Raw genomic sequence first — 23,415 nt, 5'->3', positions numbered from 1 at the left:
ACAACGAGTTTTAGTTACTTATATCTATATGATTAAAATAATTAGTAAATGGCCGGTTTTGAAACTTATCTATATGGATATGGCTAGTTTTGAAATTACCTATTGATTAACTGCTTTTGGCCCAAATTTATTATATTAATAAGCCATACATACTTTCATCAGCATTTATAAAAAATAAAATGTTCCACCTTTGTGATGTATTTTTACCGACTTTATTAAAAAAATCTTAACAAAATAAAAACAAAATTCTACAAAGTAATACTTATAAAAATTAAAAAAACGAAATGAAACAAAAAACAAAACAGTGTATCAATATCTGTTTAGTCATTTTTTAAATCTTAAATGTTCTACTCGAGATTTAAATTTATACAATATTTTCTCTTCAGGTCATCTTCAGGAGGTTGACCTATGGATTGTTCAACAGTAGTGTAAAAGTTTAAATTTTCCAACTCTTTTTCCCCGTAGTGAGCTTGGAGAAGTGCGCTAACGTCCTTGATCTTTTTGGCATTTGGAGCCATGCGAGTTGTTAGAAGACCAGGGACTAGATTATTAAGTGTCTTTCCCTTTTTTACCACCAACTTATCACCTCCTAAATCCGAACGGTAAGACTCTTCTCTGCGAGTAGTTACATTACCTTTTAAGGTCTTCTTTAATAAAAACCTTTTAGAAGGGTTGAATTTGAAGTGCCACTGTCCAGGTGGTTTCATAGTTTCTAATGTGGCACTTTTCCAGTCATTGATTTCAATATCTTTCATTTGCCAAACAGAGCCATGCCCTTTTAGAATATTTATGTATTCTTCGGATTTTATGATAATTTCGATAATTTTAATTTTTTTTCGATTTGCGCAAATACCCTATCTGGTGGTATATACGAATGACCTACAATGGGAAAGATAACTTCAACAGTTTTAACGTTTTGTGGAGCTGATGTTACAAGCCATTTTGACAACATTCCCATCAAAGTTGTATTTTTGTTTTGTCCACCACAGCCATCAGCAAATGATCGGACAGTGTCAATATCTTGTAAGTCTGAGTGGCATAATCTGTGGAAAACGGCACTTGCAATTTCATTTGAGTTTTTTGGCCTTTCTATTTCATTCCAATAATAAATATGAACATTGCTTGCAGTTAATGCAGCATGTGAGTTGCCTTCTACAATAGTGAAGTTATAGAAATTCCATTGACGACTGAAATAAGCTCGTTGGTCTGGTACCTTTGGTAAGCTCATATTCTTCTGGCAGTCAAAAGACATGGTTAGCAATCCATCTCTTTCCTGCTGCAACATTTGAAAAAATGCATTAGCCTTTAATTTATGAATTCTTTTCTGTGTAATTAAATTTTGTTTTTTTGTTGGTTCCTTTTCTGTTTTGATTTTTTCGCCAAGTTTCAAGCATTTGGAGCACACATCTACTCTGGGACTGCCAAATTTCAAGTTATATTTTTTGTTAAAAATATTGCGGAAAAAAGATTCTTTCACTTTAAGATTTGATTCAACATCTTTATTGTACATTTTCCACATAGATTTTATGCTTAGCTCGAACGGTAAGTATAACCTGACAGAAGTTTTCGAGCGATAGTAATGGGGTTCCTGGGCTGTAAAGGACTCAATAAACTTCATAGCTGACAACTTTTTCGATCTCCTCATCTTGTTTCTTTTGCTACGCTATCGCCGGATTTAAAAGAACATGTTATAACCCCTTGAACATAATGTTTTATAATAACTAAAATGTTAAGAAAAGCTGTCCTACAAACTGGAACTTTTTTTCCATCAGCTTGCCTTCTTACAAAGTATTTAAATGTGTACGACTTTTCTGGACGATTAGATTGTGTTGGACGATATCGTTATAGTTTCTGTACGCTTGTATAATTTATTATGAAATTATCCTGAATAATTTTATCCTTGGAGAGACAGAAATTTGAATGGAAATATCTTGCATTTTTAAAGATCTACATTGATAGGCATTAGTATTATGGTGACACTTCGGATATGCAGGGAGTTATTCACTCACTTTATTAATTAAAAAACATTTTAAATGGGATTACCTTAACGTTTTTAGTTTATTATTTTTCCATTCAGTGATATTTTGCGTTTTCTTCTTCGCCAGCTTCGGAGAAACGGGGGAAATTATGCTTCCGATACTATCGTTCATTCTAATGCTTTGTATACACAATAAAAACACACTTAAAGACTAACTTTTAAGTATAAAAACCTAATTGTTTTCAAAGGGATTTATTATGCTATTTTAATGTATCATTACCTACAGTGTTGTCAATTAGCATTTTAGACTAAATCTCGATACAAATACCTAACGACCGATTCACGATGGTCCTAATTTAGAAACTTCAATAGCCCCAAACCTAAAAGAAAGAATCTGATCAATGCTATTAAGTTAAAATAATTTTAATTTAAAAATTGGTCACATAAAAATGTTACATATCTTATTCCTAAATTTCAAAATACTGTTAGTTAATTATTTTAAATATAAATTTTATATTTTTGCTATCACAGATACTTGGCTCATAGGTTTTATTAAGAAAAACGTGTTACAATTTTAAGATTTTTGTTTGGCATTGGATTTTCGTGTTGTTCCTTAAACAAAAAGAAGCAAAAAAGTTACCTATAAACCTATAAACCTTTGTCCTAAACGCCTTGAGTTATACACTACAGGATGTATGTGTTTAAATATTTTTACGGAAAAAACTTCAAAAAAAAAAGCTGGAAATAGAGTTATATAAATATTACTAGATTATGATGATCAGATTTTATGGCTATCTACAACATTGGTTTTAATTTTTTTTATGCGACCACCGTGCATCTTGCGAAAAATGACAAAGAGATCAGATATGCTCTAAAAGAAATAGATATTTTAAAAGTATTTTTTATTAAACTACCAGTAGCTACTCTTTTTTTATTTATTCCGTTTAAAGTCTGCAATTGGGTATAGGAAAAACACCATGGTTACTTAGAATCTGCGTACCAATTTTTCTCTTTTTTTTCGGAAAAATATCTATAGGGGTATCAAATTTATCAAAAAAGTACGTTTTTTTCTTTCAAATTTACCATTCTGTAGTATACAATCTAGGACGTTTTAGGGCATAAGTTCATATTCACTTCATCAACAAGGCCTTAAATTTTGTAGGAATATAAAAAAAACATCCTGCATATACTTGTTTCCAATATTTTAAGAACTTATACATTTTCCAAAAATCTTAGCCCAGAGACCTTACCATTACCTACACAATAAGAGGAATTGTGTTGTAAACTTTAATTTTTAATATAAAATGTCAGAGAAAGTGAACTCTATAGGTGGTATTAGTGCCCATGCTGCTCCATTGCTATCTCTATTATTTTTATTTTCCTGGTATAGCTCAATAACTGATGTATCGAAGCGTTAACTTTCCCGGATTCTTGTAGATTTTTAAATTTTTTCCTATGCCAAAAGTGGTTTCAGCAAATGAGTTATCTGAATTTAAGCCAATTAGCATTCTTCCTATTTTTTCAAAGGTATTGAAGGAGTTTCGGAAAGATAAATCATAGTAAACGTGAATAAATTTTCTATTTTTCTTCGTCTGAAAGGTTTGATTTTTCTTTAAAAGTAATAAACGATAAATATCGTCGAGTGGCTCTTCTCGAATATTCCAAGGATTTTGTTATAATGTATCACTTTAAACTATTTATTTCGAAGGACCATAATTCAAATAAAACTAATATTTTCCTTTAATCGGTTTATTTGTTTTTTCCATAGGTAAAACACTGGAACTAAACTTCGGAAGGATAATTAAACAAAAAACTAATTACTGGTTTAAACCTTACATATAAAATGTTTGTAACCCAAAAATCACGCCATACACTTAGGTATGGGTGCCAAAAAAAATAAAAAGTTACTTAACCTTAACCCATAATCTTAAAAGAACCTATTACTTTACAAGTTATAAGGAGACTGCTTTCCGTCCGAAAACAAGAAAGAGAGCGAAACGCGGCACAGTAAAAAATTAGAGAGAGATGAAAACGAAAACTACTGGCGCGGCGGGCGACTTCATACAGCCCCGTTTTCTCGGGAATACAAAAATAGAATCTTTATATTAGGCCGCCTTTGGCGGTATTATTTTTGCGCTATACATTTACGAACCGTTTCTGCTTAAACCACAGTTTCAACATAAATACATTTTTTTTTTTTTTAAATATTACACTCTTTTATTTGAAACCACAACATCCTCCCCCTCTTGAGGCAGCGTCCTCAACTACTTTCGTAAGGTAAAGGACATAATCGGGTTATGGAACGCACAAACACTCCATCTTTGGTTCGTATACGGGCAATACGAACCTTGTTGTCTTTTCCCGGAAGCAACTCTAAAATTCGAGCGAGTTGCCACTTTAAAGGAGGCAAGTTTTCTTCTTTTACCAACACTACGGTATTAACCTCGAGATTTTTAGTACTTCGAAACCATTTTGGTCTATGCTGAAGTCTATTTAGGTACTCAGTGGACCAACGTGTCCAAAACGTTTGACGCATCTTTAAACATCTTTGCCAAAAAGATAATCTATTTTCATTTAAATGAGACACATCAACCTCCGGAAAACTGGTTAATGGTTCGCCAATTATGAAATGTCCAGGGGTTAAACAAGTTAGATCATTAGAATCTGTAGACACTGGACAAAGTGGCCGCGAATTAAGAATAGCCTCAATTTGGGCCAGCACTGTACTTAGTTCCTCAAATGTCATACATGAGTCACCTATAATTTTTCGCAAATGTGATTTGGCTGATTTTATACCAGCCTCCCACAAACCACCCCAATGTGGACTCGTAGGTGGTATAAAACGCCACTCTATTTCCCGCGTAGCAAGGAAATCACCAATTTCAGTTTTGTTAGTCTCAGACTTAAAAAATGTATACACATCGTTCAATTGATTAGATGCTCCTTTAAAATTTGTGGCATTATCACTATATATAGTACTGGGATTGCCACGCCTAGCAATAAACCTTTTTAAAGTAAACATAAATGCCTCCGTTGTCAAGCTAGATACCAACTCAATATGGATAGCTTTTGTAGCCATACATACAAAAAGTGCAATGTAAGCCTTTGTCTTGGGAGATTTCCTAAGACGCGATTGCCTAATAAATAGAGGACCACCAAAGTCAATTCCCACCTTAAGAAAGGGACGAGCGATTGACACTCGATCTACCGGCAAACTTCCCATTAATTGCTCGGAAGTTTTTGCTTTAAACCTATAACAAACTGTACAATTATGTAACACCTTTTTTACAAGATTCAACCCATTAATAGGCCAATATCTGAGCCTTAATGAAGCCAAAACTGCATGTGCTCCTGCATGAGCAAGTCGAATATGTTCCAACCTAATTATCAATTTGGTGACATAGTGTGTTGCTGGTAGTAACAAGGGATACCTTTGATCATAAGAAACTTCAGCATTTGAAATTCTGCCATTCACTCTTAATAAACCCTGATTATCCATAAACGGATTTAAACAACGAATTTTACTGTCTTTAAAAACCAACTGTCCTTTGTCAGATTGTTCAGCAACCTGAACTTGTAAATTTTCAATTTCTTTAAAATAGGATTCATGTTGTATCAACCTTATGATTTTTAATCTAGATGCATTTAACTCAGCTACTGAAAGAGGACCATGTAAAATATCTAACCCTTTTCGGGCATTGTTAGTAAACCTTAAGCAAAAAGCAATTGCTCTTTGCAATCTAGAGAAACTAGAAAATCTTGACCAGTCAATTACTGGTAACAATACATAAGTTTGAGCAAAGGAGACCTTTTTCTGTTCAGGGATTGAATCTAACTCCATAACCTCATTATTACCTTGATCATATTCCACTGAATAATTTGGATCCAATAAATATCTTGGACCATTCCACCAGATTGTATTTTCAACCAAGTCACTAGGAAAAATCCCTCTAGATAACCCATCTGCTGCATTATTTTCTGACCTAATATGAGACCATGTAAAATTCGAAGTCAACTCCTGTATTTCGGAGACTCTATTGGCCACGAATGTTGTCCATCTTGATGGTGAACCTTTTAACCAATAGAGAACTATTTTTGAATCCGTGTACAGAAAAATCGCAGCATTCAACTTCAGAATAGATACTACTCTATGTACAAGCCTAGATAAAAGTAGTGCACCGCACAATTCAAGTCTCGGAAGCGAAATTATCTTCAATGGAGACACTCGAGACTTTGAACAAAGCAAGTTGCTAGTAACACTACCATCTAAATACAGTGTCCTCACATAAATGCATGCAGCGTAAGCAACCAAGGAAGCATCTGCATACCCGTGATATTCAATTTGACTAACCTTTCTTTGGTCAAATAAACAACGAGGAATTTTTAAACTTTTTAAACAAGATAAGTTTCTAGCCAAAATAAGCCATTTTTCCTTTAAATCTATAGGAAGTTCTTCATCCCAACCTATTTTCCTAGACCAAATTTCCTGCAATAATATTTTTCCCAGAACCAAAACTGGCCCTACCAGTCCCAAGGGATCGAACATTTGAGCAATATATGACAGAACCCTCCTTTTTGTAAAATTACCCAAATAACTGACCTCTGGTATTGAAATCTTAAAAATGTCCTCCGCCGAGTCCCAACTAATACCTAAAACTTTACTCGAAACTGTCTCATCCAAAATATCTTTTGTCCTTTCTGGATGCTTCTCAGAAAAATTAATCAATGATTGATCATTAGAGCTCCATTTATGAAGTTTAAAACCTGCTTTACCCAACATTTTTATCAATTGGTCCCTTAATTCGAATGCTTCATTTTTAGTATTCGCCCCACCCAGAATATCATCGATATAACACTGCTTAAGAATTGCCATAGAGGCCAATGGAAAATTATTAGATTCATCATAACCCAATTGATTTAAACACCTAGTTGCTAAGTACGGTGCAGAGTTAGTGCCATATGTCACTGTCTGCAACTCTATGCACTTGAAATCTTCCTGATAAGAATCCCTCCATACAATGTTCTGTAGATGCCTTTGATTGGGATTTACCTTTACCATTCGGTACATTTTTTGTATATCAGCAACAAGAGCAAAAATAAAACTTCGAAAACGACACAAAATTTCGAACAACTCCGGCTGCACCGTAAATCCTTTGTACATAATATTATTAAGAGACAATCCAGTTGAGGTTTTTGAGGACGCATCAAAAACAACTCGCAGCTTTGTAGTTAAACTACTTTCTTTAATTACACAATGATGAGGTAAAAACACTCGAAACTCTGCATCAAACCCAGAATTATTAAAGTTAAAAGGCACTACTTTCCCATGACCTAGAGAAACATATTCCTCGATAAATTTTCGATATTCTTTAAATAGCTCACTATTATTCTGAAACCTTTTTTCCAAAAATTGGAACCGTTTGATCGCTGAACCCAGAGAATTTCCCAGCTTTTCAAATTCATCAGGTGACCGCAAAGGTAAGTCGACCTGAAACTGACCATTTTCCAACCTTTTACATGTGGACACGAAAATTTGTTCACAAGCCTTGTCTTCTGGCGACAAAAAGTGTTTATTCGACACTTCTTCTAGCTGCCAAAACCTTGGTATGATCTCATTAATATCATCAGCATTCTGACAAAACAGTGAAGCACTTGCATGGCTAACCAAATTATTATACAAAAATGGATTTGCAGGGGCACTGCCACAAACCAACCAACCAAGTTTGGTGTTTTGTAACACAGGTAAATTTGGACCTAATTTAATTATTCCAGGCAACAACAGATCAAAATACAAATCGGCTGAAATCAGCATGTCGATTTCTGCAGGCCTATAATAAAATGGATCTGCTAATTGTATATCAGCTGGCAAATTTATTTTGCTTGCATCTACAGAAGCACGTGGTAACAAACAAGTTATTTTATCCAAAACACAGCAAGAAATTTTAAACTTTTGTGTATTATCAAACTGTGACTGTAAAACAACATCAACTGATTTATTTACCTGAGACACCATATTCCCAATACCTCCTCTTGTTAATGACCTGCTATACGAGTCCAAGTTTAAAAGCTTTAACAACCTGGCACTGATAAAAGTAATCTGAGACCCAGAATCTAAAAGTGCACGGACTACAACCGTTTTCCCATCCCTATTTAATACGTGTACCCTTGACGTAGCTAGCAATATTTGAGAGCCAAAACCCCTAGAAAAGAGACTCGTATTATTTATCTGTGGCTCATTTGATGCTTGAGACTGACTTGAAACAGTACTTTCGTTCGAGTCCCTAGAACCTTGACCTATAAAATTCCTATTCCTACCAAAATTCTCCCTAGAAGCCACGTCAGATTCCCTTTGAACATCAATGACTTGATTTCCCCTTGCAAATTTATCCTCACTATGAAGTAATGAATGGTGCTTACCATTACAAACCCTACATTTTTCCGACTGACATTGTGAAACTGTGTGTTTCGAACCCAAACAGTTGTAACACAGCTTATTTTGTTGAACAAAACTCCTTTTTTCTGTTAATGAACAGCCCTTAAATTTATAACATTTAATAATCATATGCCCCTCTTTATTGCAATATGAACAAACCCTTATATTTTTGTTTCTTGAATCACCCCGTATATCTCCTTGAGTTGTCAATAAGGCAGATTTCAACTGTTTGGGTTTAAAGCCTCTAGTATTATCTGATCCTGACATATTTTCAAAAGCACAGCATCTTTTTTCAAGAAACTCAAGAAAATTAGTTAAAGTTGGCAACGCAGAATTATCCTTTTCAAGCTCATAAGCTCGGTGAGATTGAAAGTCAAGTTTTTGTAAAAATAAATATACTAATAAAACATCCCAACTGTCAACTGGTAACTTCAATGCACGCAAAGAATTTAAATGTTGCCTTATGCAAGTCAAAAATGCCCTAAGTTGAGCCCCGTTACCTCTTGTTACAGGAGGAGTATCCAATAAACCTTTTAAGTGCGTGTTAACAATTACCAAATTATTATCATACCTCTTTTTTAATAAGTCCAATGCCACTGGGTAATTATCGTGCGTTAATGGCAAATCATTAACCAAATTTAATGCTTCGTTAGCTAAAGCCCCCTTTAAATACAGAAATTTTTGAACATTAGTCAACTGATTACTATCATCAATTAAAGCTGTAAATAAATCTATAAATGACCTCCAATCCTCGTATTTACCTGTAAAAGACGGAGTGTTTAAATTTGGTAATTTAACCCTACTAATTGGATCGCTGTGAGTCTGGAAGGAAGGTTGTTGTGGGCCCCTATATTCACTAATATTAGCCGTCTCATTCACCTCTACAATAGAATGAGAATGTACAATAGTCTTAATTTTAGCTAAAACCCTAAAGTACTGACCCTCTATATTATCCCTATCAACCTCCTTAGCCTCTTCTACATCCTCTATTTGAGATTGAATTGAACAGTAATCTTCAAATGCCTTTTGCAAATAATTTTCCCTTGTACAAAATTCATTAACATTTAATCCATCATTACCCACATTATTATTTACAAAATTTTCAATCCTAGTGATAGCACTTTTGGCCCTAGTACGCACTTTTTTAAGCTTTTCGATATCCATAATTAGATATAAGAACCTTTACTTAGAACCCACAAAGTAAATAAATATACCTTAAGTCAAATAAAAACCGAACCTAAAACTAACACCTAACCTTTACGTAGGTATAACTCATATATAACACATATTATATTAAAACAGCTAAAGTAATTTAATTACATAAAAAGTACTGTGTTTAATTGGAGAATTTAAAAATGTTTAAAATACAGATTTTGACTGGACTAAACCGCGATTTTGCACCGTAAAAATGTCTAATTTTTACTTATAGCCATATAATTACAAAAAACCTAGATAAAACTTGAACTTGCCCTTACACTTGCCCTTATGAAGCACAGCACGATCCCAATAAATTACATTCTCCTCAATAATCAGGTATGCAAGTTTATAAAAAATAAATAAAACGATCTGACCTTTGCTTTTTCCAAACGTCTTCACCTTCCTGCTCCTTCTTCCCAGTCGCCTCCCAGTAATTAACTGCAATTTATGTATGAAAGGCAGTTAGATTGCACCCTCGTCCTACTCGTCCTGTTCCAAAAATTCCACAGGTTCCCAGAAGTACCATGGGCCACCCTGTAGGTAGATCCTCAAAACACCCAAAACCAGTGACCAGCTTCAGTCAATATCCAACCAAACCTCACACAATCCAAAATCCGGCTCGCAAGTTGGCCAAAAATTATGTTATAATGTATCACTTTAAACTATTTATTTCGAAGGACCATAATTCAAATAAAACTAATATTTTCCTTTAATCGGTTTATTTGTTTTTTCCATAGGTAAAACACTGGAACTAAACTTCGGAAGGATAATTAAACAAAAAACTAATTACTGGTTTAAACCTTACATATAAAATGTTTGTAACCCAAAAATCACGCCATACACTTAGGTATGGGTGCCAAAAAAAATAAAAAGTTACTTAACCTTAACCCATAATCTTAAAAAAACCTATTACTTTACAAGTTATAAGGAGACTGCTTTCCGTCCGAAAACAAGAAAGAGAGCGAAACGCGGCACAGTAAAAATTAGAGAGAGATGAAAACGAAAACTACTGGCGCGGCGGGCGACTTCATACAGCCCCGTTTTCTCGGGAATACAAAAATAGAATCATTATATTAGGCCGCCTTTGGCGGTATTATTTTTGCGCTATACATTTACGAACCGTTTCTGCTTAAACCACAGTTTCAACATAAATACATTTTTTTTTTTTAAATATTACACCCTTTTATTTGAAACCACAACAGATTTTCATAAATTAAATCATCTGTTACTGGCAATACTGCAATTCCAGGTTAAGGAGAGAGCGTTCGGTCTCTAATCAGATAATACTTGATAGGCCTTATGCAGTTGGTAAAGTTTAATGGGACGCAATCCTCTTCTTTGAATCTCTTATGCGGCATGCCTTAAGGGTCTGTTCTTGCGGTGTTCATTTTCTTTACCTTATCAGTAGTTAAAATTTTTGTGTAAGGTAATAAAATCAGTAAATAAAATCTTAAATAATCCCTTCATATATATAGCAATGATAGTCAAGTTATTTTTATTTCCTTTTGACTTGGAAATGCTTGGATACTACTAAAACAATGGAATCGTTTATTTTTGAAACACCACAAGCGACATTTTTTTTTTAATTTTTTAAGAGGTGAAAAAAACATATAATTTTGACACAAATATCTGTTTTATTTTTAAGATGGCGTAAAGATGTAATTTGCATGTATTGATTTAGTATAAAATAAAAAGATTTAAAAAAAATATATATCTCGTGCTTTAAAAATGATTTTGAAAAACTGCACTTAGGTTGTTTCTGCAATAAAGACAAATTAACATTTTAGTAAATTAATTTTATTATTACAAAGGTTTAGAAATCTTAAAGTTTAACTTAATTATAGGTATTTATTCAAATCTTTTTACTTTTTAGCTTTCTCTGGTTTACGAGCATGAGTGTTTAAAATGTTTTTGTAGTAGTCCTGATATTCACTAGACAGCCAACGCAACAAAATTACTAAGTTATCCATTTTAACGGCTCCTATTGGTAGTGGACCTTTATATGTCTTATCAATTGGTAGTTTGATTATTTCCTTGCATGTTTTTGGTTGACGAAAATCACTAAATTTATGCCAGTTGAATCCATCTATAAATCAGGAAGCCTTGACAACATCATTCTCTTCGTGAATCAAGTGATGGTACTGGGAAACTGAAAACTGTACCTTCTTGCTTCTATTTTTTTTTCTTTTTAGTGTCATCTGATACACAACATAACTTATAATATTTCGGCCACCATTTTTTAAAATTTAGCATCTCTTCTGTGGCAACTTCCTTGACAGTAAAATAGTTCTTGGCACTAGAAATAATTATCAGCTCAGTGTACTGATGAACATCATATACCCTATCAAATTATGATTCTAAAAAAATATGTTTCTAGGAGACTTTAATATTCCAGAGTACATTTTGTATTCGAAAGGAGCTAATCCGTCATTAAGACTTAACCAACTTAATAATTTGTTAGATTTTTTTGATTGGAAACAAATAAATTTTATTGAAAATATCCAGGGACGGCTTCTGGATCTTTTTATTACATCTCGATCAGATCTTTGTGAAGTACAGATATGCCATGATTTCTTAGTTACAGAAGAAGATATTCATCCAGCCTTGTTGATTAAGTTTAGATATAACCTTGACAAAAAAATAAATAGCGGTAAAGTTGAAAATATTTTTTATAATTTTAAAAAAGCTGACCTAAGAATTTTAAATCAGAGATTTCTTAACATTAACTGGAATATATTGGAATCTGTGGATGATATCAATTCTGCCGTTAAACTTTTCTATAATAAAATTTATAATTGTCTTGATAACTGTGTTCCTAAAACTGCCCGGCGCAAACGATCTTATCCATCCTGGTTTACCACTGAAATTATTGAATCAATTAGAAATAAACATAGCTCGTGGCAGAAATATAAACGTTTTCATCAACAATATGATTTAACTAAATTTAGAGAGCTGCGATTGAAAATCAAAAAAGATATTGAACTGTCACACAGACAATACTGTGTTAATCTTGAAAATAATTTATTTTCCCAACCAAACAATTTTTGGAAGCTAATTCAAAGCTCACAAAATAACAATTTGTTACCTCAAAATATGACTGACCAACAGGGAATGATTATGTCTGATCCTCAAGCTATTGCAAACGCATTCGCAAATTTCTTTAAAAGTGCATATATTTCTTCCACTGCGACACAACCTGGCAACAATGCTCAAAACATATTTGCAGATACCATCATTATATCCAGATTAACGGAAGATGGCGAGCTCTTGAAACGATTAAACCAAAAGCAACTGTTGGACCCGACAAAATTCCTGCTTTCCTTCTCTATGATTGTGCCATAGCTTTTGTTAAACCATTAACTTTCCTTTTTAATTTAGCGTTAAAACAAGAAAGCTTTCCTGATTATCCCTGTACATAAAAAGAGTGACAAAAATCTTATAGAAAACTATCGCCCTATAACAATAATTAATAACTTTTCTAAATGTTTTGACCGTGTTCTGCATACTGCTTTATATCCATCAATGAAACATCTGATTGACAGTAGACAACACGGTTTTATGAAGGGCAGGCCTACCACAACAAATCTAGTTTCTCTTACTGAATTTATAACTGAATCAATAAATAACAACTCTCAATTCGACGTCATATATACGGACTTTTCTAAGACCTTTGACCGACTCGACCATGGCATTCTCGTTAACAACTTCGATGGAATTTATGGATTTTCTTCCGGCCTAACGAATCTTTTTAGATCCTACTTGAGTGACCACCCCCAGTACGTAGAGTGCTATGGTCGAAGCTCGGCAAAGATTGTTGCCGCTTCTGGAGTCCCACAGGGCTCAATTTTGGGACCGCTTTTATCAAGTCATTTATTAATAAAATATCTGATGAACTTTCTGTAAATAGTCTATTATACGCGGACGATAATAAAGTTTTTTATAGAATTAACAGCATTTTGGATTGTATTTTACTTCAAAGTGACTTAAACAAACTTAATGCATGGTGTAAAAATAATAACCTGGTGTATAAATGCAGAATGCTGTCAAATGTAATGTTGTTTCTTTCAGTTTAAAGAAAAAAATAATTATTTATGACTATACCATAGACAATGTCACAGTCCCTAGATCAACAGTTTTGAATGACTTAGGTGTAACATTTGATAGCTCTCTTTCTTTTCAGCCACATATTACAGATGTTGTCAAACGTAGCTACAGAATGCTAGGTTTTCTAATACGTAACTCTCATAATTTTAATAATATCCTCAGCCTAAAAATCTTATTCTTCTCATATGTCAGATCCATACTTGAGTATACTTCTCAAGTTTGGTCCCCCTATTACCAAAACCATATAAATGAGATTGAGGGTATACAGAGAAAATTTCTAAAATTTCTTTGCTATAAATGCGATGGAGTGTATCCAGAAATCGGTTTTCCTCATGCACGGTTTCTGGAAAGATTTTTCTTTCATTCTTTAGAAGATCTGCTGATTTGCAGTTTCTATATAAATTAGTAAACAACTAAATCGACTTGCCAGACTTATTACAAGAACTGAACTTTCACATACCTCGCATATCAGCCAGAAACTCACAAACATTTTACCTACCTAGACCAAGGACTAACATTAACAAATTTTCTTCACTACGCAGAGCCTGTAACACATATAATTCTGTTCAGGGTCAATGTGACTTAATTAACTATAGCATAGCAGATATCAAAAAAGTACACTATTCTTAGTAAAACTTTGTTTTTTTTTTCTTTACTTTTCTCATTGTTTTTCTTTTTAAGCATTTCCTTATTGTTATTGATTGTAAATGTATTTTTTTTTCCCATTCAGTAATTGGATGTATTTCTGTTAAATAGCGTAAATAAAATAAAATAAAATAAATCTTTTAACTTTCGTTTTATGGTCCCAAATGCCCGATCACAGGGTAGAAAAGAATGCCCGCGTATTGGAAAATACTGTAAAATTTTATCAAATCGACCTGTTAATTTTAGAGCCATGCACATTTTAACCATGCAGTGGTTTTTATTTTGCCGTGGGAAATTGTCACAAAACAAGCGCAACTCAGTTACATCCTCAATAATTTCTTTATGAATATAATCTAAAATAAAGGAGCATACCTCATTCGGCCCTTTAGAAGCTATACCTTCATGATAAATATAAAAAAAGGATTTTTGAGATTTCAAGTTGGTAATACAAAATAAATTAACAGTTAACTGTGATAAATAAAATTTGTCCTGCGTTGGAAACTCTGGTAACTGCAGGTTTTGCATAAAGTCAAATGAAATTGCGACCAAGTCATCTCGCTGTTGGCATTCTTCTGTTGCTGTTTTGAGAGCACTGTAAAATTTTTTAGCTCTTCACTGGTGTACAATTTTTTTAGCTATTGCCACCCATTTAGCCTCAACATTTAAAAGGGGGTTCTTTATTTTAAGTTCTAAATCTTCGCATGTATTGCAGACATATACTTGCGGCCTTCCGAAGTGAAGCTGGAAGTTTTCTTTAAAAAACTTAATGTAGTATCTGTACTCGGAGAATTTGGGTATTTTTCCATAAATAAGTTGTACATGATTTTTACATTAAGTTTAGCATCAAGAAACTGGTACTCCTTGTTGGAATAATGAGTCATTTTTACAGTTAAAGATGAGATGTGTTCCTTTATTTCGTCTCTGTGTCTATCGCTTACAACATTAGCATTAATGTTTTTACCTCTCTGATCTTGGGGTGTTTGGTTATTACATGAAAGCTTGTTAATCCGTTTCATGCGCTCTTTTGAAATTCCGTGTATGGTCAAAAATGCACTTTGACAGACTTTAATATTAATACCATTTGCCTTAATAAAGTGGTTATATGAGCGATTTCTTTGGATACCTGGCTGTGTAATCTTCCTTCGCCTTTTCACCCCGCATATTTCAATTCGACCTTGTATATAAATATCCTACTCATTTTTAGATGACATCTCATAAAATTTTGTAAATACACATTTTTTAGTATCTTCGTCAACTTTTATAAAGCATTTCATAGGGCAACTACAATAATAAACGAATATAAAGTGTTAAATAATATTCGCGTTATAAAGTTTACCTGCATGGTTTGTCAATGGTTTTTGCAGACACACTATTCCGTTTATAATTTAGATATTGTTTTCCATGAGTTACCTGATTTCTCAAATATTTTGATGAGTTCACAACACCTCGCCGTCTTTTGGCTACTGGTTCTTCACTTTCCAACATTTTACATCTAATTTCAAACAAAAACAAGGACAATAGCTTAATTTACTTTAACACCTCAACAAATAATAATAATTGCACTAAAATATTTTATAGGTTATAACAAAACAAACAAACATCTGACAAATTGTCTATACGTCATTGCCACATGACACACGTTTAATGCAGAAACAATTCAAGTGATGTCACTTGGGTTGTTTCTACACTAAATGATTTAAACGTAAGGAGAATAAAAACATAACGCATAGCCGTACTTGGGTGTTTTCTGCACTAAACGATGCGTTTAAGTTTAAACTTTAATATTCTGAAAAAAAAAAAAACAAAAATCACCAACTATGTCACTTGGGGTGTTTCAGAAATAAACGATTCTTTATTTATTTAATTATTGACAATTTGGACTGTATAAATAAATATCTTATAACACTTACTCTACTTAGAACAACTTTATTTATGACGAGTTTCAGATAGTGCATTTATTTCCAATATAATATTTGATAATTTAAATAAAATTATATAAACTATGTCTATTTTCCACTTTGTTCTAATCTATTTGTTAATTGCTTTTGCACTACGATTTAGATTTATCAACTATTTCAAATTTTTATTATGATATCCCGTTTATTCAGTATATTTTTTTTTATAATACTACGTATAGATTTCTCTCACGTTTTCTTTGTTCCGGCAGCCTATTCTTTTAAAAATAAAAGCACCGAGTGATGCGAAGCTGTATTTTTCTTTCTCCACACGTATTTTTGGTAACAGCTAGCTCATATTGTTGGTTCAAAATTGTCTATTTATCAAAAAAGGGCATCAATTCGGTGGGACCAAATATAATAGAAAGGGAAAATAAATTGGTTTTATATAGGTATAATATCCACTGAACCCAGTACACATTGTGAAATACGAGCAATTATTGGGCAGGTATTTGGCAAATAAAATTTATAAAGGGGTGTTATATTAAAATATTTAAACGGCGCTGAACATCAAATAAAAGAATAATAAATATCAAGTTAAGAAATATAAAAACATTGTGGATAAATAGGTATAAAAAACTTTGTTATATTTATTACTTATTAAAAAAAATAATAAAAAATTTTTTCAGGCATAGGTTCCTTTTAAGATATTAACTATTAGTGATAACTTTTGCAGCTTTGTCTTGACGCGATGGAAAACTTTAGCACTTTTTCTTGCACGAAAAAGATTAAAATTAAAAGTCTCAAACTTTATAAACTTTGCTTATAGGTTTTAAACTGCTTATTAAATTTAACTTGAAATAGGATTAAAAATACAACTAAAAAATGCTTAATATTGTATAATTAAATAAACAACCTTAGAATTTTGTTTAGCATGTGCCTTTGAGAACTATTAATATCTTCATATATCCAAAAAATTTTTTTTAACTTTTAACTAAGACGGTTGTTGGGTTGAACATTTTGTAGAAAATCCAAATGTGTAAGATAATTATAAATAAAATTTATGGTACAAGTTTGCAAAATGATTCTTTTTTTATGAGTGGGAGATTTGTCCATAATTTCCATAAATAAAAATGCGGAATTTACACACGTCTAACATATAAAGTTCTTTCTACTGCCGACAAAAACATAGAAAAAAAATCAAACATACCAAAATATTTTATGCACTAGTGAGTAAAAGAAAGGTCGAATTTTTTTTTGACAAATTGGAAATTAAATTTCAAATAAACGCGAATTAACTTTTATGCACTAGTGTGTAAAAAAGGAAACTTTATAATCCCTAGAAATTGTGCAAAGTGAAGACTTTACACATGGTAGTAGAAAAAAATATTTAATAATACTCATTTTATGTATTCATCAGTATTTTTGCATTTTTTAGTGGAAAACTGCGACTGCGTTTATTATGTATATAATTAATTAGTGAATATAACTATGCCTCTATCTATCCAAATTTTAATATTAACTGAGATGCAGGCTGGTAAAGTTAAAAAAAATATTTTTTTATGAATTTTAAAACAATCGAACCGAACATTTGGAATTTAGGTGTTTCAGGTCCGAGAATCGATTTCTTTATCATGTTTTGATATAGAATGTGGAGAAAGCAGTCTACGCAATTTTATTTTGTACACACACTGCCACAAAGATAAATTGTGTTTCAATTCTATCTTTGTTTTGCTTGGATCGTTTGAATGCTATTTCCATATTTTTTACTTTAAAATGGTTTTCTATAAATTCTTTTAATTGGTGTATATTAAAGTGGCTCAAAGTCACTGTTTTCGTATTATTTGCATTTCAAACTATTCATACTGAAATAAATTATTATAACTTGTAAATGTTTATGTCCAGGTAAGCTATAGCAAAACACGTGCTTTTTATGTATGATCGCCATAAAACCTTCATTCTATTTAAAAAAAAAAATCTTTTAGTTTTATATTACAATAAATTTAAAAAAAAAACAGAAAACAATATTAAACGTGAATAAATAATATTTATTAATTTTTTTAGTTAAAAAATTAGAAAATTAAAAATTAAAAACTTCATAAATTACGAAATTTTTAATTATTATAAATTATAAAATCTGTTTTACTCAATAAGTTTTTTAACAAAAATTTAAAATGTAGACCATTTACTAGTTACCATTATCTGTAACCTACTTGAAATTTGTTTTTAAATATTTTTAACTGATGAAACTGATGAAACGACTGATGTCCGAAAATTGAAATACATATAATTTTATCGATATTTTTTTAAAAATGGCTTTTATTACTTATTTCTAAAGAGCATATCGACTTATTTAAAACTGCAAAATTTTAATTTTTTATGACTTATGAATTCCAAGATAACTGAAACTCCTTATTTTCAAGAAAATAAAAAAATTACTCAACATTTTTTTCAATTTGCCCATTGACTATTTAGGAATGCCCTAAACGTCTCTAAACGTACTTCAGATTCGTTTAGAATGTTTTTAACAATTTCTATAGAACTTAATTTACACTCATTCCTTATTCTGGTTTTCAACTCTTTAATATTTGCGGGCTTGGACAAATAAACTTGTGAATTAAAAATGGCTTTCAAATATCCCCATAAGAAGAAATCCAAAAGACCTAGATCGAGAGATCATGGTGGCCCTTCGAATGGTCATCTTCTACCAATCTATCTGGCTGGAAATATAGTATCCAAATAGTTTTGAACAGGACGTACAAAATATCGAAATCAGGTGTTCCTATTTGACATATGTATCAGCCTCTATTTTTTCATAAAACAAAGCACCTAGATTTGGAATTAGTTCGTCTTGTAAAAACTGTAAATATCTTGCTCCATTCACATTTTAGACTCCATAGACATTTTAGATTTAGAAAATAATACAATTTTTGAGCGATCAAATAAAATAAGCCATTTTTTAATAATTGTTTATTTATTATAAAAACACGTAAGAAGATTACAAAAGTTGTTTAAAGCGGCCACCTTAAACATCAATACAAGCCCCACAGAAAAAAATTAAGCGAATTTACGAGATTATGAGGGCCACGGTTTTGTATAGTAGTACCTCCCTAACTTATCCAATGATTTGGATATGTCGTATGATGTATGGCAAACAAATACTTTTTCTTGGGCAAGAATACAAAGTACTTACAAAATGTTTAAAATGCTTAATTTTTATTGTATATCAGATAGGCATGTATTCAAATATTTTACCAGAAAAAATTTTAAAAAAATGCTGAAAATATAGTTATAAAGCAATTAAAGGAGCTTAGAGTTCCCTATTGCCTCTCGGATAAGCTTTAAAATAGTCAGAAATAAGGTAGTGATCTGACATTTACTATACAATTTAAATACTATAACAGATCTTTATGCTTGAATATAAGAAAATCATTCCTTAAACTCTAACAACCCCAGCTATCAAAATCTAGCGCAAGCAGTTTATCGGTAAAAATGTAACACCAACACTAGCATTTTATATTCAAAGCATAATTAAAAGCGATATGATTATGGGACAAGGTAGTGCATTTAATATACCAATAAGCGGTTACGGATGCGGGTGACATTCAAGTAGTAAAGCCAGAAACCAGCAGTAAGCACCAGCAAGCAAAGTAAAGCTTCCGGCAAACAGCGGGCGGGACAGAGCAAGAGCAGTAGCGGGGCATCGACGCATTGGAATACGTTGTAATACTTTGAATCCTTGCTCAGCAGTTAAACATGTACGTCCCGTCGTCGTCGCGCCTGGCCTATCACGGACGTGATGCCACCGGTTAAGTGGGAAGACAAACACAGCGCGCTACTGGCTCGACGACGCGACGGCGGGACGCGAGCGTTGTGTCATATGGATATTCTCTATTGACATACACATAGTTACAAGAGATATTATGTTAAAAACAAAACGTAAATTATTCTAAACGACTGAAAATATGTTTTTTTAAATAGCTAATTGTAGCAGCATCTTGTAAAATGATTCAACATAAATAAAATTATAAAATTTATTAAAAAATAATAAATAGTAATTATGTATAATATCTAGCCATTTATAAAAAATTACAAAAAAAAAACATTTTCAAAAAGAAATAATTCAGCTGATCGGTACTTGTTGCAACAAGATCATAATACAGGTATGTGGTGTTCGCCCGCGGCCGCCGCCGTTGAGCGGTTGAGCGCCTCTAGTTCCCCTTCCTCATTGTTTCAATAGACTGTTATTTTGACGTCATATCGCGAGAGAGATAGCGATCTATGTGAGCCTGTGTTTTAGTTCGGCCTTGGTCGGGACCTGTTACTTCAGTTGTACTTTATTACAAAATAAATATCGATCGATATTGAGCGTCTTATAGATTCTGTGAGGAAACATATGTTTCTTTACGATTTGAGTGACAAAAGTTACAGGAATTATGTTTTGAAAAGTAATACTTAAGTAATGATAGGGAAAGAACTAGATCAGAGCAGTGAGTATTATATATTTTTTATTATTATCTATTATTCATCATTAATTATTTAATTATTACAAAAATATAACACAGACGTTTCTCTAACTTGGAAAGCTGCAGTTGGTGAACGCTGATTAGTTCTTCTTATTGAAGTAAGAGCTCTTGATTCTAATGAATAAATTGTAACTTGTAGTGGTTCAACTGAAAATGACCCTTCCTTTTGTCTTACATAGTTATGTAAGCAACAGGCTGCTTTAACCATGTGCGTGGCATTATCAACGGTAGTATCAATAGGTCTGTGAAGAATTCGCCATTTCTGAGCCAAAATACCAGAAGCAATTTTGATAATACGTCGTACACGACAAAGACGATAATTAAAGTTCTTTTTTCTGGTATGATGTATAACCGTGGATATTGGAATAGGGCGCGATTGTCATCTGGAATAAAGCTGTAATCGTAAATAATTGTAAAATATTTTTTATTTCAGGTAATGCCGTTAAATCTAAATGAAAAACATTACCAGATGGCCACACAAAATATAAAAAATATATAATTGGAACCACTGGATCTGACAGGAAAGATATTCACAAACTATATTTGAAGTTCACAATCAAGTTTTTTAGAGGATTTTAATGTGCCACAGGCTATTTGTTTAAATTGTTCATTAGTATGTCCACTATCTCCAGCTCCAATATCTCTAGGTTCCAACGAGTTACAAAATTTCACCGAACTAACATCACCTAACTTGTTCCTATCACAAAAATTAAAGCCCACACCTTCGCCAAATATGAGACCTACAACGTCAAAATGTACAGTACCTTCTGAGTTAGTTCATTAGGCAAGTAAGTCAAGACAGTTAAAAAGGCCGCCCCAAGGAGATATAGATAAAGTGATCGACTATATAAGTAACATGAAAAAAATCAAGCAAGATGAAATAGATTATTTATTTCGCAGCTACGATAAAACATTCAAAAAATTGCCTCCAAGATGTCAGGTTAAATTAAAATTACAATTAGCAAAAATTATTTGCAGGAGCAGAATTAAAATCTCTTGCCGCTGGCGATTCAAAATCAAATTTGACGTCTAGCTCATCACCCGCCCGCTCAACCGTAAGTTCCTATAGACGAAATTATTACCAGCGAGTAAGGTAACAACATCCAAAGATATATTCAACTACTTCCAATGACAGCGCCATCACTTATCCATAATAAACATACCGTCGCCACAGCCAATATTTTGTCATATATCATTATAACAAATGGAAAACGCTATGCTTGGAAGTGGCTGGTTAACTGTTACCTGATTAACATGTTACCTAATTCACAAACTGTTAGAAACAAATAAAAAGAAATACTGGTAAAAAAAACTGTCGAAAAATACTGTCTACTTTGCTTGCAGGGTACGGCACGACTCTACTACAATGAATATGTCGGAAATGGAATGTTACTCGGAATCGGAATGACTCAGAAATAAAATAACAATGAGACTCGGAATCGGGTTGACCTGGCACCTTTTGTGTCTACAGCAAGTAGTTAGAAAATATCTACAACATGAACATTTACTAACCATCTTTAAATTGAGAAAGTTCCAATGTGATTGAGTTGTCCGTAAGGAAAATGCTACGAATGAACAAAAAATAACTTAATATATTAAGCAAACTTAATTTCAGTCCTTATACCAGGTATTTTATCTAAAAACAAGGCGACAAATGTTCACTATACATGCTCATGAAAATCGAGCTTTTTAAGAAAATTATGGAAAACTGGACAATGATTCATCATGCCTTCCTCACAACAAGTTATATTCCTTCTTTTAGCAGACATTTCTAAGGTACGTAACCTTTAAAACTGTTATAAAAAGAGGTGTAGACAGGGTATACAAAATGAAAGGAAAATTCATGAAGATAACTGAAAAAAAAGATCAACTTATGAAAACTGTAGGTTCTGGGCATTTGTCGCATCTCACTGTCATAAAAATAACCAAAACTGAAAACAACGAAGTCTAGGGATCACAAAAAAGTGTACGAAGAACTGAGTAGAACGTATTCGAAATCTAACCTATACTGTAATATATAATTACAGGCTACTATAATAATATAATTACTACTATAATTATATAATTACAGACTGCCTATAAGCCATAGATAAGGCTTGAACTACACATTACTTTTAGACAAATTATATATTCCGGAGTCAAATATTTTTGACCTAACAAAAATATCTTCTATTAATGGTTCGAAAAAGTTTTCTGCCAAAATACTGCCTGGGCTAATCCAATTTTTTGTAAAATAGAAACAAAATCTTGTAACTTCCTTACAATTGAAAAAACATCTTTTAGATAAATATGTTGAGCTTGTAAAGATTTTAAAAAGAAAACGGTCGGTTACGTCAATTTAGATTATTAGAGTGAAACATTTTCAGATTATAATAACACCCTCATCTGCCATCCCTTAGCCAGGGTGGAACAAACCTCAAAAATTTTAAATATGGAATACAATAGAATTGTGGGTCGAGCTATACCTTGTTTAAACGGCTTTTCGACTCTCTTTACAGCTATTTACGGCTATATCTTGTTTAAATGATTTCTTCAGTGGTTCTCAAACTATTAACTATCTTAACATTTAATACAGTTTTTTGGAAAATAATCACAATTCTTTGTCAAACTATCAATTTATAAAAATCATACATAAAC

The 23,415-nt window shown here is 32.4% G+C and overlaps 1 protein-coding gene and 1 long non-coding RNA gene across 2 annotated transcripts in view; one reads left to right on the top strand and one right to left on the bottom strand.

Moving 5' to 3' along the window:
- LOC126735622 (nephrin-like) overlaps positions 1 to 23,415 on the top strand; it is a 1,136,035-nt gene that overhangs the window by 172,111 nt on the left and 940,509 nt on the right. The gene's annotated exons all lie outside the window — the stretch shown is intronic.
- LOC126735644 (uncharacterized) lies at positions 14,678 to 15,765 on the bottom strand. The gene is made up of 2 exons (XR_007660487.1): positions 15,694 to 15,765; positions 14,678 to 15,638 (listed from the first exon to the last, which is right to left on the bottom strand). It is a non-coding gene; the product is annotated as an uncharacterized LOC126735644 (long non-coding RNA).

The sequence above is a fragment of the Anthonomus grandis genome, chromosome 4, assembly GCF_022605725.1.
Source record: "Anthonomus grandis grandis chromosome 4, icAntGran1.3, whole genome shotgun sequence".
Classification (NCBI taxonomy): domain Eukaryota; kingdom Metazoa; phylum Arthropoda; class Insecta; order Coleoptera; family Curculionidae; genus Anthonomus; species Anthonomus grandis.
Note: the sequence above shows the minus strand (reverse complement) of the source record. Positions and strands in the feature narration are given on the sequence as shown.